Raw genomic sequence first — 16,206 nt, 5'->3', positions numbered from 1 at the left:
ACTAGGGAAGAGGGTGGGTGCAAAGCGACGAGAGGTGGAGAAGTAGAGGGAGTGGAACGAATAGGCATAGGCTCGACGGGGGTGATAGGTGAGTCAGGAAAAGTGAGGAAAGAGATATCCTCCACTGAAAAAGTCGAGGAAGATGGGCGTGGGTAGAAGGGACGAGACTCATCAAAAGTCACGTCTCGAGAGATACGCATCCGACGATCGATAGGATCCCAACAACGGTAGCCCTTATGCTCATCACTGTAGCCTAAGAAGACACACTCAACAGACTGAGCGGTAAGTTTGGTGCGTTCGCGAGGGGCAAGAAGAACATAGCAAACACAACCAAACAAGCGAAGCATCGAATAATCGAGAGAACATCGAAAAGATGCTCGAAAGGAACACCACCCTGTAGAGCAACGGAAAGCCGTATTTGATAAGATAGGTGGAAGTGGAGACAGCCTTAGCCCAAAAGTGAGGCGGAAGAGAGGCGGCGATCATCAATGCACGAGCCGTCTCAAGAAGGTGACGATGCTTGTGCTCAGCCACGCCATTCTGAGCATGAGCACCAAGACAAGAGAACTGAGCAAGAGTACCCTGCTCGGCAAGAACTCCATGTTACATCTTAGAGATATACTCTCCAGCAGAGTCAGCACGGAAAACACGAATAGGCGTAGAAAACTGAGTGTGAACCATGGCAGCAACACACTTATAGATAGATAAGACCTCACTACGAGAAGACATAAAATATATCCATGTGTGTCGATAGAAATCATCTATAAAGATAATATAGTAGCGATGACCTCCCTTCGAGGCAAAGGGAGCTGGACCCCAAACATCAGAGTGAACAAGGTCAAAAGGACGCTGAGACACAGTCTTGCTATGAGGATAAGGTAACTGGATCTGTTTACCGAGGCAACAACCCTGACAGTCTAAAGACACACCGCCGGTGATGGATCCAAGAAGACCGCGTCGAATTAAAGAGAGAGCCACATAAATGACCAAGGCGATGATGCCACTGCTGAAAAGAGCTGGTAGACAAGGCAACGGAGGCAGACAGACTGGCGGTGGTAGCAGCGGAGGGAAGGTGAAGCCAGTCAAGCTCCCAGAGGCCCTGGGAGTTACGGCGCCGGGGGCCAGCACCAAGAAGAGCACCAGTATGACGGTCTACAACAGAGCACGAGTCGAAGTCGAGAATGACCCGACAACCAGAGTCAACAATCTAACCACCGGACATGAGCTGCATGATTAGTCGAGGAACATGAGAAACATCAGGAACATGAAAAGATGAAGTGCTATGAATGCCTCGGCCAGTAACTGGGAGAGAGGTACCATCAGCAGTAAGAACATGAATAGGAGAATCGAAAGGCCGAGTAGAGGACAGAGTGGATGAATCATGAGTCATATTAAAAGATGCTCCAGTATCGAGAATCCATGGAGATGTACCTACTTGGGTAGAAGGTGGTCTCTCAATGCCAGAAGAGTTGGTAGCAGAACCAGCAGAACATGTCAATGAATAACCAGAGGACACAGCTAGCAGGCATTGAAGTCGTGTAATCTCCTGCTCAGTGAGGGGCTCAACGGAAGAGGTCGACGGAGATGCACCCGAAAACGAAGAGCTGGAGGCAATCAGCAGGGCGCAAAGCCCCGCAATCTCCTGGTTAGTGAAGGACCCAACAACACCAAATATGGAGCGGCCACCACCACCTGTGGAAGCCGCTAGAGGAGACGGTGTAGCATGACCACCATCATCCGGAGAGGCTGGTGAAGTAGACGAGGGCGCATGTAGACATGCCCCAAGCGCCAGAGGAAGGCGCGTGTTGATGGAGTCAGATGCGCCAACACACGGTGACAGTTGCTAGAGGAGTCGGTGTAGAGCGACAATCACTGATGAAAGTCGTGGGAGGAGTCGAGGTAGAGCGACAATCACCATGTGCAGAGATCACAAGAGGAGTCGTAGAAGAGTGACCAGCACAGCCGGCGGAAGACGCCGAAGAGAACGATGTCACATGAGGACGAGCATCATGCACTGAGGAACCACACATGTGTGGTGTGGAGTTGGTGTAGGGAACACCCTCAAACGTCACACCTGAAAGAACCGGAGACACCATTTTTTTACGCTAAGGAATATCCAGCAGAATCGGCCCAAAACAAGGACTCGATCCAAGCGCAGCCAGCCGATTGCGTGACCCCGGAGCCGGGGAGGCGGATTGGGAGCCGCACCTGAAGCCGACACGCAAGGTGGCCGGTGGAGGGAAAACGGCGGCCAGAGGTGATCCGTAGCCTGCGGATCGGTAGCCAGCATCAGGAATCAGGCGGCTAGCGGCGTAGATCTGTAGCTGGCGGGAGGACATGAAGATGGAACGCTGGTGAGACCTCACGGCTGGATCGCGGCTGCGGAAGGCAGCAACGCCACGGACTGCAAGAGGAGGATGCTGCAGACGAGCTTGAGCATCGGCCAGAGAGAGGAGCACAACGTGAGCAATCGGCCGGAGAACAGCAGCGGTGGCCGACACAACAATTGGATCGGAAAAGCACGAGTTGCGCGTGCGAAAAAAAACCCTAGAGCTCTAATACCATGTTAGGAAAGCAACTTGTATTCCCATGAGGCCATAGGCCGATATATATACATGTAGCGATGTGGAAAATATGCAGGAAACCCCTTATACAACGAGATAAATACAAAGGAGTACATGACTTATATTATAACTCTAACAATGTTAACAATCACGGATGCATCTGCTGAATACCCCTTGTGAGCATCGGTTAATATGTTCATTGATGTATTTGGAAGTTTCTGGTTTCCATAAATGGCTGGTCCAGCTAAAGTAAATTGTTGAGAACAGAGTACATGCATCTTTTTTTTACCAAAGCATCCATGTTAGGTTGTCTATAAAGTTGCAACTTTTAGAAGAAAAAAATGGGCCAAGAGATCTATGTTTGTGTCTACCCTTTTGATTTATGAGGCACTAAGTTAGAGTTGTGTGACATGTTGCAAAGAATACAAATTGAATCATTTAAAAGAACGTATTAAATATTGCTTGCATGCCTTGAGAGAGGTGTTTTCCATGCAGAGCCCATGGCCAGAGGGCTCTTTTTCGAAAGTATCCGATGTATGGCAACGGAGGTGGTTTTATGTTACAGCTCCTAGAGGCACAAAGTGGGTAGCCGCCCCTGAGTTCCGCTCGGGCCCTCCATCACAGTTAACGTCTTGGACCGACGTAGGACGGAATTGTGGGCCTGCTAGCGATGTGCCAGAACTACAGAATTGTATCCGAGAGTTTATTGAGAGAGACATAAATCTTGTCAGCATAATGCAAGTGATGCTAGTCCGATGGATGTTGCCGTGCAAACGTCGGCCTCTCCGGATGTGGGAGTTCAATCCGGAGGGTCTGCGGACTATTAAGCACTTCTTCGGCCTGAAGCTCGAAGGGATGTGTAAATTATTCTTCGGACCACAAGTAAAGTGTCCGGACACCATCGAGGATGCAGGCCTAAGCTGCAATCGCCTAGATGCCCACGTAAGTAACCTTTAAACCGGACACCTCATTTATATTTATCATAACTATTATTCTAAAATCCCTCCGCAGCCAGGAATGGCTCAACAAGGCGGTGAGAATCAGGTGTCCAGCGCCACTTCCTGAAGGCTCGCCTGGTCCAATCATTGCAAAGATGCTGGGCCGGGCGCTCGGCAAAATCCCTTCAGGGAAAGGCGAAGGAAACGGCAGTGAAGCCGAACTTCACGCGCTACGCATCCAGACCGGGGAAATCGCTACCCCTCCTATGGAGGATAGCCGGGAAGGGGAGGTCAAAGCCTCCTACACACGCGGGAAGAAGAGGGCCGCCTCCGAAGATTTGGAGGCGGAGACGCCCAAGCAAGGGAAGAAAGTATAACCAAGGGGCTCTGCCGCGACGGGCACCCTCACCGCGTCGTGCCCACCAACGGGCCAGCCCTCCACCGAGCCGTAAGTTATTCATTAATTTGAAGGTATGGTGTTTACTCTGAGATCCATAACCGGGACTTCGTCTTTTGCAGTCCGGCGAGCAGCTCTTCTCAATAGAGTTCGTCTTCGGGGGACCTTCTTCCGGAGATGATGGAGAGTGAGACTCCACCCCCCTCTCCGCCTCATGAGGTGGGCAACACCGAGGTGTCGTCACGGAGGAGTCCGGACCTGTCGAAGCCGGAGGCTAACACATCAGCCGCCCTGAGCCTGGAGCGTTTGGCTCCCACGGGGGGCGATGAGAAGGGTCTAGCATAGTTCAGTGTCCGGCCAGACGTACTGACGGGCCTTCTGGAGTGAGCCGCGCTCTCAGAGGAGCACCGCTCTTTAATGAGCACGGTGCTCACGAAGATTTCATCCGCTACCAGCGGTTTGAATGAGGCATTTACAAGCCTGCTCAAAGGCTTTGAGGTATGTAGTGAAAAATGCACAATTTTTTGGTTATGAAGCGCGCGCTAGGCGTGCTCCCTATAGATAGTAGCCCCTAAGACTCTGGTTGCCCGCCATAGGCGGCAAATGGGGGATCGTATACTAATGGTTGCGCCGTACATGTGCGCAAGTATACATGGATCTGGTAGCCGACCAGTCTATTGAAGTTGCCGAACAAAGGAGGCAGATCGGATCCATTGATGCCGATATCACCCTGGTGAATAAACGGCTGGAGGAGTCACAGGGTATGTGCTCGGCTTCCCTTGTTATGATGTATAGGAAAATGCAAGAGGGGCATAATATTAATGCAATGTGTTTGCACTGCAGATGGTGCTGTTGCCGTGGAGGCCCTGAGGGCGGAACTTGCTCAAGCCAAGGAACAAGCTCGGGCTAGCAATGCGGCTGCCCTAGGCCGAAGAATTGAGAGCCGAACAGGCTGCTCATCGCCGAAGCGAGGAAAAGATAGCCGAAATGGTTGAGGAGTTAAAATATGCCGCCGACCGGTACGCACTCCTCGAAAAGGAGAATAAGGCTAGTTCGGCCGAGCTGGACAAGGCACTTAATGCCGCCAAGGAGATGCGGACTGAGATCCGGAGTCCGTGGGAGGAGCTCCAACAGGCCGACAAAATCGTGGCTGGGGGCTCATACTTACTGCGGATGAAGTTCTTGGATCCGAAGTATGCTCCCCTGGCTGGGCGCTTGAGTCCTGCAGACGCATATGCGGACTTGGCGAATAGTACAGCTGACGCTGTCAAGTTCTTCGAGGGTCAAGGCGATGAAGAAGTGGAGAAGCTTTTCTGGTCACAGTTCAATGCTCCCACTCGCCCACTGCCGCTGAATGAGAAGGTGGCTGCTATGGCGGAGCTCCACAGGCTGATCGGGCTTACAATGTGGTCTGTAATAGACCATCTTTGGCCGACGGGGCCCAAGCCGGACAGTTATTTTGGTTTGGTGCAACAATTCCTTCGAGTCGTGTCTCAGATTGACGCCATGAGGAGGTCGGCGTGCATAGAGGGTGTGCGGATGGCTCTAGCCCGCGTTAAAGCCTATTGGACGAATATGGAGGCCACTGTTATAGCGACCCAGGATCCGGCGGGAGGCCAATATCCGGCCGAGCACTACTTGGCGCAAGTCACAGAAGGTGCCTGCCTGATAGAGGCGCAGTGCTCAAAGAATGTCTTGTTTGAGTGATAAGTCGAATCATTGTAAAAAACAATGTTTATTTTAATTATGAGGCTATATTTATACTTTTTGCCCAGAAGTATGATTGTGTTCCCTTTGTGGTTGTTTTCATATGTATAATTAGTTCGAAAGATAGCAGTCGTTGGCTTCAGCCCCCACGCATACAATTCGGGGGTGTTTCCGAAAAATATGCTTAATCACACTTGATCCAACGTCTTGGTCCATTAAGGAGGTGATCGCACCTCGAACTAGGCAACCAGACTATATAGCTGTAACACTTTCGCTTAGGCATGGGAGTCTAAAGGTGGGGCTACTATGTAGCCCCTGGTACAATCGCGTGCATCCGAATACGAGCGCGTATGCACATGGCCGGGAAACGGCCCTTCGTTAATGCGGAAGAATCCTAGAGATTCCGGTGAGTCTTCGAGTGGTTGAACAGTCTCTCGCTTTATCATGTCAGTCAGTTTTCGGCTTTCTCTACTGAGGTGCTCGTCCGGAATAACCAGGACACAATCGCAGTAGTTCTCCTTTGGCCTGCCTTAGCCGATAATAACGGAACATAAGGCGGCAAACCCAGGAGCCGGGCAAACCCAACATTTGACCAAAGACATGATTCGGAGCTGATGCATATAAGGCTAAACTCGTGATGCCGAACACTCCCGAAGGTATTCGGTCTTTGTAAAAGAAAACAGGCTAACAAAAGCCTGTTATAAACCCTAAGTTTCCAGGTACGTGCGATAAATCTGTCGTGGCGAAATGCCAATAACAACAATATCCTCTGTGGGTATGAAACCCATGGGATGGTTAAACAACAAGAGGCAGTAGAAAAGGTTTACACAGGGGCTTAATCTAAAAAGAAACCTGTTGAACTGGGCCCTACTGCACGTCTGCGCCTTTGTCTCCGTTATGCCGTATCTTGGAAGGGTATCGCGCGAATGTTGTCTGTGAAAAAAGAAACCTCGTACTAGAGTACAACGTGAGTATGTGATGGGTAATAAAAGATGTTGGCCTGCCAGTAAGGTTGAACCAGCTGTGGGGCTGCATTAAATTTTTATAGCCCCTAGTGTCCTCTATGGGATTACATGTACGGTGCCCTAGTTGTATCCGGGCTACCGGACTCGTACAACCGAGTTATGTGGTCGTATTGACCAGTCATTGTTTTTGATATTTGGAGGCCGCTTATAGTCCGGCCGCTAGGGCCATCGCGTGTTCCTCTGCGCGTGAAGAGCGCTCTGTGATTCCGCTAACGGTGATGACGCCACGGGGACCGGGCATCTTGAGTGTCAGGTAGCCATAGTGCGGCAATGCGTTGAAGCAGGCGAAGGCCGCTCTTCCAAGCAATGCGTGATAGCCGCTTTGGAAGGGTGCGATGGTGAAGAGTAGTTCTTTGCTTCTGGAGTTGCCTGGGGGGCCGAATGTCACTTCCAGCACGACGGAGCCCCTGCCATAGGCTTCAATGCCTGGTATCACCCCTTCGAAGGCGGTGTTGCTTTGGCTAATTCTGGATGGGTCTATCCCCATTCCGCAGACAGTGTCCTCATATATTAAATTGAGACTACTGCCACCGTCCATGAGGAGGCGGGTGAGACGGTATCCGTCGATTATTGGGTCTAGCACCAAGGCCTCTGATCCTCCGCGCAGAATACAAGTTCGGCCATCCATGTGATCGAAAGTGATCGGACGAGACATCCACTAGTGAGATGTGGGTACGATGGGCTTTACATCGTGCACGTCTCTAGGCGCACGTCCATGCCTTCTCGTGGATGTGTGAGTCGCGTGGATCATGTTTACTGTTTTAACCTCCGGCGAGAATTTTTTCTGTCCCCCAGTGTTCGGCTGGCGAGGTTCATCCTCGTCTTCACTTGGTGTGTCCCTTCCCTTGTGTTCGGTGTTCAATTTGCCGCCCTGCTTGAAGACCCAGCACCCTCTATGGGTGTGGTTCGTAGGTTTCTCCGGGGTGCCATGAATTTGGCATAGTCTGTCCAGGACCCTGTTCAGACCGGACGGTCCCTCTTTACTGCCTCTAAATGGCTTCTTTTGCTGATCAGGTGGAGAGCCCCTGAATCCGGTGTTGACCGTCGTGTTATCCGGGCTCTCTTCCTTGTTTTGCCATTTGTTTTTATTACGCCGTGGCTTCCCATTGCCATCCCTTATTTCGGATGTGCTGGGGTCGCTGGTGCCTTTACGGGCCAGCCAGCTATCTTCACCCGCGCAAAAGTGGGTCATAAGGCTTGTTAAGGCTGCCATTGTCCTTGGCTTTTCTTGGCCGAGGTGTCGGACGAGCCATTCATCACGGATGCTGTGTTTGAATGCCGCTAAGGCTTCGGCCTCTGGACAATCGACAATTTGATTCTTCTTAGTGAGGAATCTGTTCCAAAGCTTGCGGGCGGACTCTCCGGGCTGTTGGATTATGTGACTTAGATCGTCTGCATCCGGAGGCCGGACATAGGTCCCTTGCAAATTGGCCCTGAAAGCGTCTTCGAGTTCCTCCCAACTCCCAATTGAGTTTTCGGGGAGGATTTTCAACCAGTTTCGAGCTGGTCCCTTCAACTTGAGGGGAAGGTATTTGATGGCGTGGAGGTCATCCGCACGAGCCATCTGAATATGCAGGATAAATCCTCAATCCAGACCCTTGGGTCTGTCGTGCCATCGTATGCTTCTATGTTCACAGGTTTAAAGCCTTGTGGGAATTCATGGTCCAGTACTTCTTCGGTGAAGCACAGGGGGTGAGCAGCCCCTCTGTATCTGGACGCGCTGTGGCATGCAGTCGGCTGTTGTTATGTCCGGTGCTTATTCCGAATTGGTATTTGGCTTGTATGAGCGTTTGGGTGACCATAGTCCCTCGCCGGGGTGTGTCCTTTAGATCCGTAGATGGACCTCGCTACACCGGCCTTCTTATCCAGATGCTCACGTAGATCATGCGCAGTGTCTGCAGCCGCTCTGTTATGGTTGCGAAGCGGTACGTCTAGTTTCTTGGACGAATTTTCTTTTGGTGGAACAGCTGCGTCATCGAATTCTGGCAGTAGCTTGCACTTCGGATAGCTTTTCGTATGGCGGTCATCGCCATATTTTTCTTCAGTGTCTAGCACTTTATTCCATCTTCAGCTGAGCTTTTCCTGTGCGGCTTTGAGCCGTTGCTTCTGCTTTTTTAGACTTCTTGCGGTGGCCATAAGATTTTGGTGGAGGTTGTCTCATTCCACCAGTTCGTCCGAGATGATGAATGCATCGTCGTCCGGACTGTCTTCCTGTTCTGGGGCAGTTTCATGAGCTCGTCCCTCCGGATCATTGTGATCGGATATTTGCTCCAAACTTGGTTTGGCGTGACCTGGCTCATCCTGCTCCATCGCTGGGTCCATGTGGTCGTTGTTGCTTTCGGAGTTTACGGGTATATCGACCCTTCTTGCGCTCTTGTCGCTATTTTTGCAATTGCTGGACTTTAAGCGGCGTCTGCGCCGCCTTTTTGGCTTTTGCCCGGGTGTCTTATCTTCGGGATTATCGTTGTCGTCCTTCTTGGGCGTATCTACCATGTATATATCGTGTGACAAGGTAGTAGTCCCGCGCCCCAGAGATTCTGGAGCTTCTCCTGCGTCGTCGTCCATACCGTCGATGTCTTCGGAGTCGAAGTCAAGCACGTCGGTTAAATCTTCGATCGTGGCAATGAAGTGGGTGGTGGGTGGGCAACGAATTCTCGTCGCCTGCTTCCCACTCAGGCCGGACATAGTTCGGCCCAGAGCCTCCTGACAAAGAGAGAGACTTCAATGAGTTCAGCATGTCGCCAAAGGGAGAGTCCTGAAAGATGTCCACAGCGGTAAACTCCATTACCGGAGCCCAACCTGGCTCGGCTGGCTCGAGAGTGTGTGGATCGAAGCCAACAACCGGATACGAGTCCGGGGGCCCAGGGATACAGGCCTCCACAGAGATGCGACCTATGATCGGCTCCACCGCCGATGAGTGTGCGGCCTGCGGGACGAGGTCTATCCCTCCGTCCTTGGGCAATGCAACCTGTTCCGGATTTGAATCCGGGGCTGCTGTAGGGATGATGTCCTGAGCATTGTCCGACAGCAGGTCTAGGTCGTGCGCGTCGTGGCTGTCCGGTGCTCCTAGCACAAGCCCGAATCCGTCTAAGATCAAGTCTCCACAAATGTCCACCATGTATTTCAAGTTTCCAAACCTGATCTGGTGGCCAGGGGCGTAGCTGTTGATCTGCTCCAGCTGGCCAAGCGAATTGGCCCGCAGTGCGAAACCACCAAACACAAAGATCTGTCCGGGGAGAAAAGTCTCACCCTGGACCATGTTGTTGACGATTGAAGACGCCATCAAGCCTCGAAGCGACGACACAGAGGAACTCTCAATGAAAGCACCAATGTCGGTGTCAAAACCGGCGGATCTCGGGTAGGGGGTCCCGATCTGTGCGTCTTAGGCTGATGGTAACAGGAAGCAAGGGACACAATGTTTACCCAGGTTCGGGCCCTCTCGATGGAGGTAAACCCTACTTCCTGCTTGATTAATATTGAAGATATGAGTAGTACAAGAGTAGATCTACCACGAGATCGTAGAGGCTAAACCCTAAGAGCTAGCCTATGATGGAATGATTGTAATTGTGATCGGCCTTCTAAGGACCATCCTCTCCGGTTTATATAGACACCGGAGAGCTAGGGTTTACATGGAGTCGGTTACAAGGAAGAAAATATAATATCCGGATTGCCAAGCTTGTCTTCCACGCAAAGGAGAGTCCCCTCCGGACACGAGCCGAAGTCTTGAGTCTTGTATCTTGACGCTTATATAGTCCGGACGATGTGTACAGTCCGCCTGTCCGAATACCCCCTTATCCAGGACTCCCTCACCTCCCACCCCTCCACTATATATAGGGGCAAGGGGAGAGGGGGAGGCGCTCTAGGGTTTCCCCTAGGGGGCGGCGGCCAAGCAGATTGGATCTCCCTAGGGAAAATCCTAGGGAGACTTGCCCCCCAAGCCAAGCAGGTGAAGGATTGCCTCCCAAGCTAGGTGGAGGCGCCCCACCTCCCCAAATAACATGGTAAAGGGTGTGGGGGGCGCACCACCAATTAGTGGGATGGTTTTCCCCTTCCCCTTTGGCCCATGAGGCCCTCCAACACTTGTCGGGGCTCCCGAAACACCTTTCGGTCATGCTGGACATATCCTGGTACCACTGGAACACTTCCAGACTCCAATACCCTTCGTCCAATATATCTATCTTCACCGCCAGACCATTCCGGAACTACTCGTGACGTCCAGGATCACATCCGGGACTCCGAACTACCTTCGGTGACCACATACTATTTCCCATAACAACTCTAGCGTCACCGAACCTTAAGTGTGTAGACCCTACGGGTTCGGGAACCATGCAGACATGACCGGGACGTTCTCCGGCCAATAGCCAACAGCGGGATCTGGATACCCATGTTGGCTCCCACATGTTCCACAATGATCTCATCGGATGAACCACGATGTCGAGGATTCAATCAATCCCGTATACAATTCCCTTTGCCCATTGGTATGTTACTTGCCCGAGATTCGATCGGCGGTATCCCTATACCTTGTTCAATCTCGTTACCGGGAAGTCTCTTTACTCGTTCCATAATGCATGATCCCGTGACTAACTACTTAGTCACATTGAGCTCATTATGATGATGCATTACCGAGTGGGCCCAGAGATACCTCTCCGTCATACAGAGTGACAAATCCCAATCTCGACTCGTGCCAACCCAATAGACACCTTCGGAGATACCTGTAGTGCACCTTTATAGCCACCCAGTTATGTTGTGACATTTGGTACACCCAAAGCATTCCTACGGTATCCGGGAGTTGCACAATCTCATGGTCTAAGGAAATGATACTTGACATTAGAAAATCTTTAGCAAACGAACTACACGATCTTGTGCTATGCTTAGGATTGAGTCTTGTCCATCACATCATTCTCCTAATGATGTGATCCCGTTATCAATGACATCCAATGTCCATGGTCAGGAAACCATAACCATCTATTGATCAACGAGCTAGTCAACTAGAGGCTCACTAGGGACATGTTGTGGTCTATGTATTCACACATGTATTACGGTTTCCAGTTAGTACAATTATAGCATGAATAGTAGACAATTATCATGAACAAGAAAATACAATAGTAACCATTTTATTATTGCCTCTAGGGCATATTTCCAGCATCATCATCATTATCATCATCATCATCATCATCATCTCCTCTGGCCAACTAGGCACACATTGTTTGTTTTAAATTATGTTTCACTAGGTCGATTAACTATGTATTGGTGGTTAATTACGTTGTCTTTTGAATTTGAACTATGCTCTTCAAATTGATTAGTTCTAGTGTTTAATTATGTTTAGTGTTTTGTTAGTTATGTTAATGACATCCTCGTGAGGTCCTATGATGGCGATATGGGGAATTTCCTCGATTTTAGACCACGTTTAGATTTTATAAATAGTTAAGAAGAAACATGATGCATGTAGATGTCTAAATTTTTCAAAGGAAATGTTTGACATTTTCATTTATCTTTTCAAAGGAGATTGTGATAAACATAAATACTTCAAACAACGCCCCGACCACCATGGCATGGTCGATCCGGCCATCCCTGCCATGTGCACCAGACCGTCTCTGCTATTGTAACCTCTGTCTAGTCTACCATCTTATGTCTAGTCTATTTGGTTACCCCGTGGAACTGGCGAGGCCTCATGGGGGAGAAAGGGGGCCACGACCCTCCCTTCAAAAGCAAAATATTCTTTTTAGTACTACTAAGAATCTTGATCCAACACATGAACATACATTTTTCCTCTCTAGCACAATGCACAGATGCGCCTCTCATGCTCATGCCTCTCTTCACAAAATAGACAATTTTTCTCTCTGCCTCCATTGCAATTTGATCTCTATATTTTCCTCCCTAGATCTAATTCCCCAATACCACTTTCCCCCATCTCGGCTGCTCCATTGAGGCTTTGATTGCCAACCGCTGACGGCCTGCCGCGCCGCTCCTTGCTACTGCATCTCAATGTCACCGGTGTTGTTTGCCCTTCCTATCATCTAGATGTGACTGCCATACCGAGCGACATCAATCATCAATGACAGTTTGTTGTCTCATTTGCATGCCGCTGCTATCATTGCCTATCTCGTGATGTTGCAGTTCTCCATCTACACGGCCCAATGTGACGACTACAGATGAACTGAATGGCTGAAAAACAACTGATGGAGTGAAGAAGCAAAGAAAGGTTGTTTTGAATTTAGTAAAAGAAAATTGATTCTAAGACGTTTTGATGCTCATACAATTTTAATTTCCATTTAAACCTAGTGCTTCCGGCATAAATAGGATTGCACCTATTTTATGGATATTTAGCTTTTAGTTTGAATTTGTCCCCCTCTTGGTTGCTTGTCACACTCCACCACTGCCCCGTGGTGCCTTTATATGACACGCCCGAGTTACACGTGTTCGACTCAAGCACCTAACCCTCCGCTAATTATAAGTCCAATTATAGCACAACTCGTACACATAATATTCAACACATATTTAAACATCTTGGAGTGGTGTACACCAGCAAGCAGTTGGCGGTGCATGCGGCTGACTAGCAATCAGATCTAAACTATGAGCACCAATGTTGTCTTGCTGAGTGTTGGTTTGATTTTTCATATGTTCTGCTCGATCGAATTTTGAGGCATTTTCTATGGCTATGAATCATTGTCTTCGGCTCTTCACTTTCTTGTGTTTTTGTATTGCAATTCACGTGCTCGTGGAAGTTGCAACGATGCACAACCTTGGAGAGCACAAAAGTCCCTGCACTTCAAAGAAGACCCCCTTGAATAAGGCTACAATCAAGCCCCTAGGAGTATGAATAAAGCAATATACATGTAGTAGGTTTTGTTAGAGATATATTTGGAATACATGTATTTGGTAGTCTAGGATTTGTAATCTGTCTCCTACCTTATCTCGATGAGAGGCATCTTTCCCTCCAAGTCTTGTACTCAATATATACTCTCCCTCGAGGCTCAATAATACATCCATCATATTCCACCAATCCCTCTCATGATCATTGCAATAAGTAGTACACATATCAAAATTAGCATGCCCGAGCTTGAGGTTTTGCATATTACTAGCACAATAGAGTCTATAATAACACCATTGCAATCATGCTTTTCATTCAAGGAACTATCTTGAATCACTTCATAAATTTCTTATTTTAGCACTTCATCATAATTTTTGGATTCACAATCTTCAAGCAAAACTTCATAAAGATAATCTAGTGCACTCAAATCACTAGCAATTGGTTCATCATAATTGGATCTTTAAAAAGATTAGCAAGAGGATGAGGATTCATATTAATATATTTTTAGCAAGCGAAGATGCAAGCAAATAGAAGGCACATGGCAAACAAGTAAAAAAGGCAAACGGAAAAGAAGGCAAATGTTTTTGTGCTTTCAAAAAAATGTTTTAGAAGTGGGGGAGATGAAAACGAGAGGCAAATGGAAAATAATGTAAATTGCAAAGAGATGAGATTTGTGATTAGGAACCTGATAGATCTTGGTTAAGTCTCCCCGGCAACGGCGCCAGAAATTCTTTTTACGATAGCTTGAATCTGTGTTGGTATTTCCCCAAAGAGGAAGGGATGATGCAACACAGCTACGGCAAGTATTTCCCTTAGTTATGAAACCAAGGTTATCAATCCAGTAGGAGAACCAAGAAACACTATGTAAATGGTACCTGCACACAAAGAACAAATACTAGCAACCCAACGCGTAAGAGGGGTTGTCAATCCCTCCACGTTAAAAAGATAGATTAAATTGTATGAGATTGGATAAATATATCTAGCAAGAACACATAATAAAATAGGTAAAGAAAAAGTGCAGCAAGGTATTTTTGGGTTTTTGGAATAATAGATCTGGAAACAATATGATAAAATATAGACCCGGGGGCCGTAGATTTCATCAGGGGCTTCTCTCGAGAAAATATCATACGGTGGGTAAAAAAATTACTATTGGTCAATAAATAGAAGAGCAAATAATTATTACGATATCCAAGGCAATGATCATGTACATAGGCATCACGTCCAAGATCAATAGACTGACTCCTGCCTGCATCTACTACTATTACTCCACACATCGTCCGCTATCCAGCATGCATCTAATGTATTAAGTTCATGGAGAAACAGAGTAATGCAATAAGGATGATGACATGATGTAGACAAGATCTATTCATGTAGGAATAGAACCCATATTTTTATCCTTAATAGCAACGATACATGCGTGCCTCGCTACCCCTTCTGTCACTGGGTGAGGACACTGTAAGATCGAACCCATCACAAAGCACCTCTTCCCCTTGCCAGAAAAATCAATCTAGTTGGCCTAACTAAACCAAAAATTCGGAGAAGAAATACGAGGCTATAACAATCATGCATATAAGAGATCAAAGAAGAATCAAATAATACTCATAGATAGATCTGATCATAAACTCGCAATTCATCGGATCCCAACCAACACACCGCAAGAAGTCATTACATCAAATAGATCTCCAAAAATATCGAGGAGAACATTGTATTGATAATCAAAAAGAGAGAAGAAGCCATCTAGCTACTGCCTATGGACCCGTAGGTCTATGGTAAACTACACACGAATCATCGGAGGAGTAGCAATGAGGATGATGAACCCCTCTGTGATTGTGTTCCCCTTCGGCAAGGTGCCGGAATATGGCTCTAGATTGGATCTCGTGGTTCTAGAACTTGCGGCGGATGGAATTGTGTTTCATCGACTCCCCTAGGGTTTCTAGAATATTTGGGAATTTATAGAGCTGAGAGGTGGTGGAAAGGACTCCCGTGGGCCCCACCACTCACCTGGGCGCGCTAGGGGCCTCTGTTGGCACCCTGGTGGATTGTGGGCCCCACAGGCCTCCCCTCTAGTGCTTCCTTGGCTCCCTAGTTGTCTTCTGGTCCAAAAAATCTCCAAAAAGTTTGCTGCATTTCGACTCCATTTGATATGGATATTGTGCGAGGTAAAAACCAAGCAAAAAACATCAACTGACACTGGGCACAATGTCAATAGGTTAGTCCCAAAAAGTGATATAAAGTTGCTATAAAATGAATGTAAAACATCCAAGAATGATAATACAATAACTGGAACAATCAAAAATTATAGATATGTTGGAGACGTATCACATTTCTGCCCCCCGTCGCCCCGACCCGGCGGCCTCACGCGATGCGGCGGCCCATCACCCGCCGTTCGCGCACCGACTCGCTCGTCGATCTACGTCGGCTATCGTCGCCGTACTCGGACCGGGAATCCTGCATCGCCCCCACCTGGCGGCCTTGCGCCATGCGGCAGCCCATCATAGTCGTCGTTCACGCGCAGGCCCGCCCTTCGATCTACGCCGCGCCTATATGGCCGATGTTGCCGGCTTCATCTCGGCCTCCGCCACCACTCAGTGTCCACCGAGCGGCATCCCCGACCTTGCGCGCGATCGGATTGATCACCCACCCGCAGCCGGAAACCGCCTCATCTACGTCGTGCGACTGACTTGGCTCGTCCGTTGCCCGCGCCTTCACAGGCCCCGTGAAGACCGTTGGATCTCAACCCCCCCCCCCCTTCAAATCTCTATCT

This window comes from Triticum dicoccoides, chromosome 5B, assembly GCF_002162155.2.
Source record: "Triticum dicoccoides isolate Atlit2015 ecotype Zavitan chromosome 5B, WEW_v2.0, whole genome shotgun sequence".
In the NCBI taxonomy this organism is placed as follows: Eukaryota; Viridiplantae; Streptophyta; class Magnoliopsida; order Poales; family Poaceae; genus Triticum; species Triticum dicoccoides.
Note: the sequence above shows the minus strand (reverse complement) of the source record.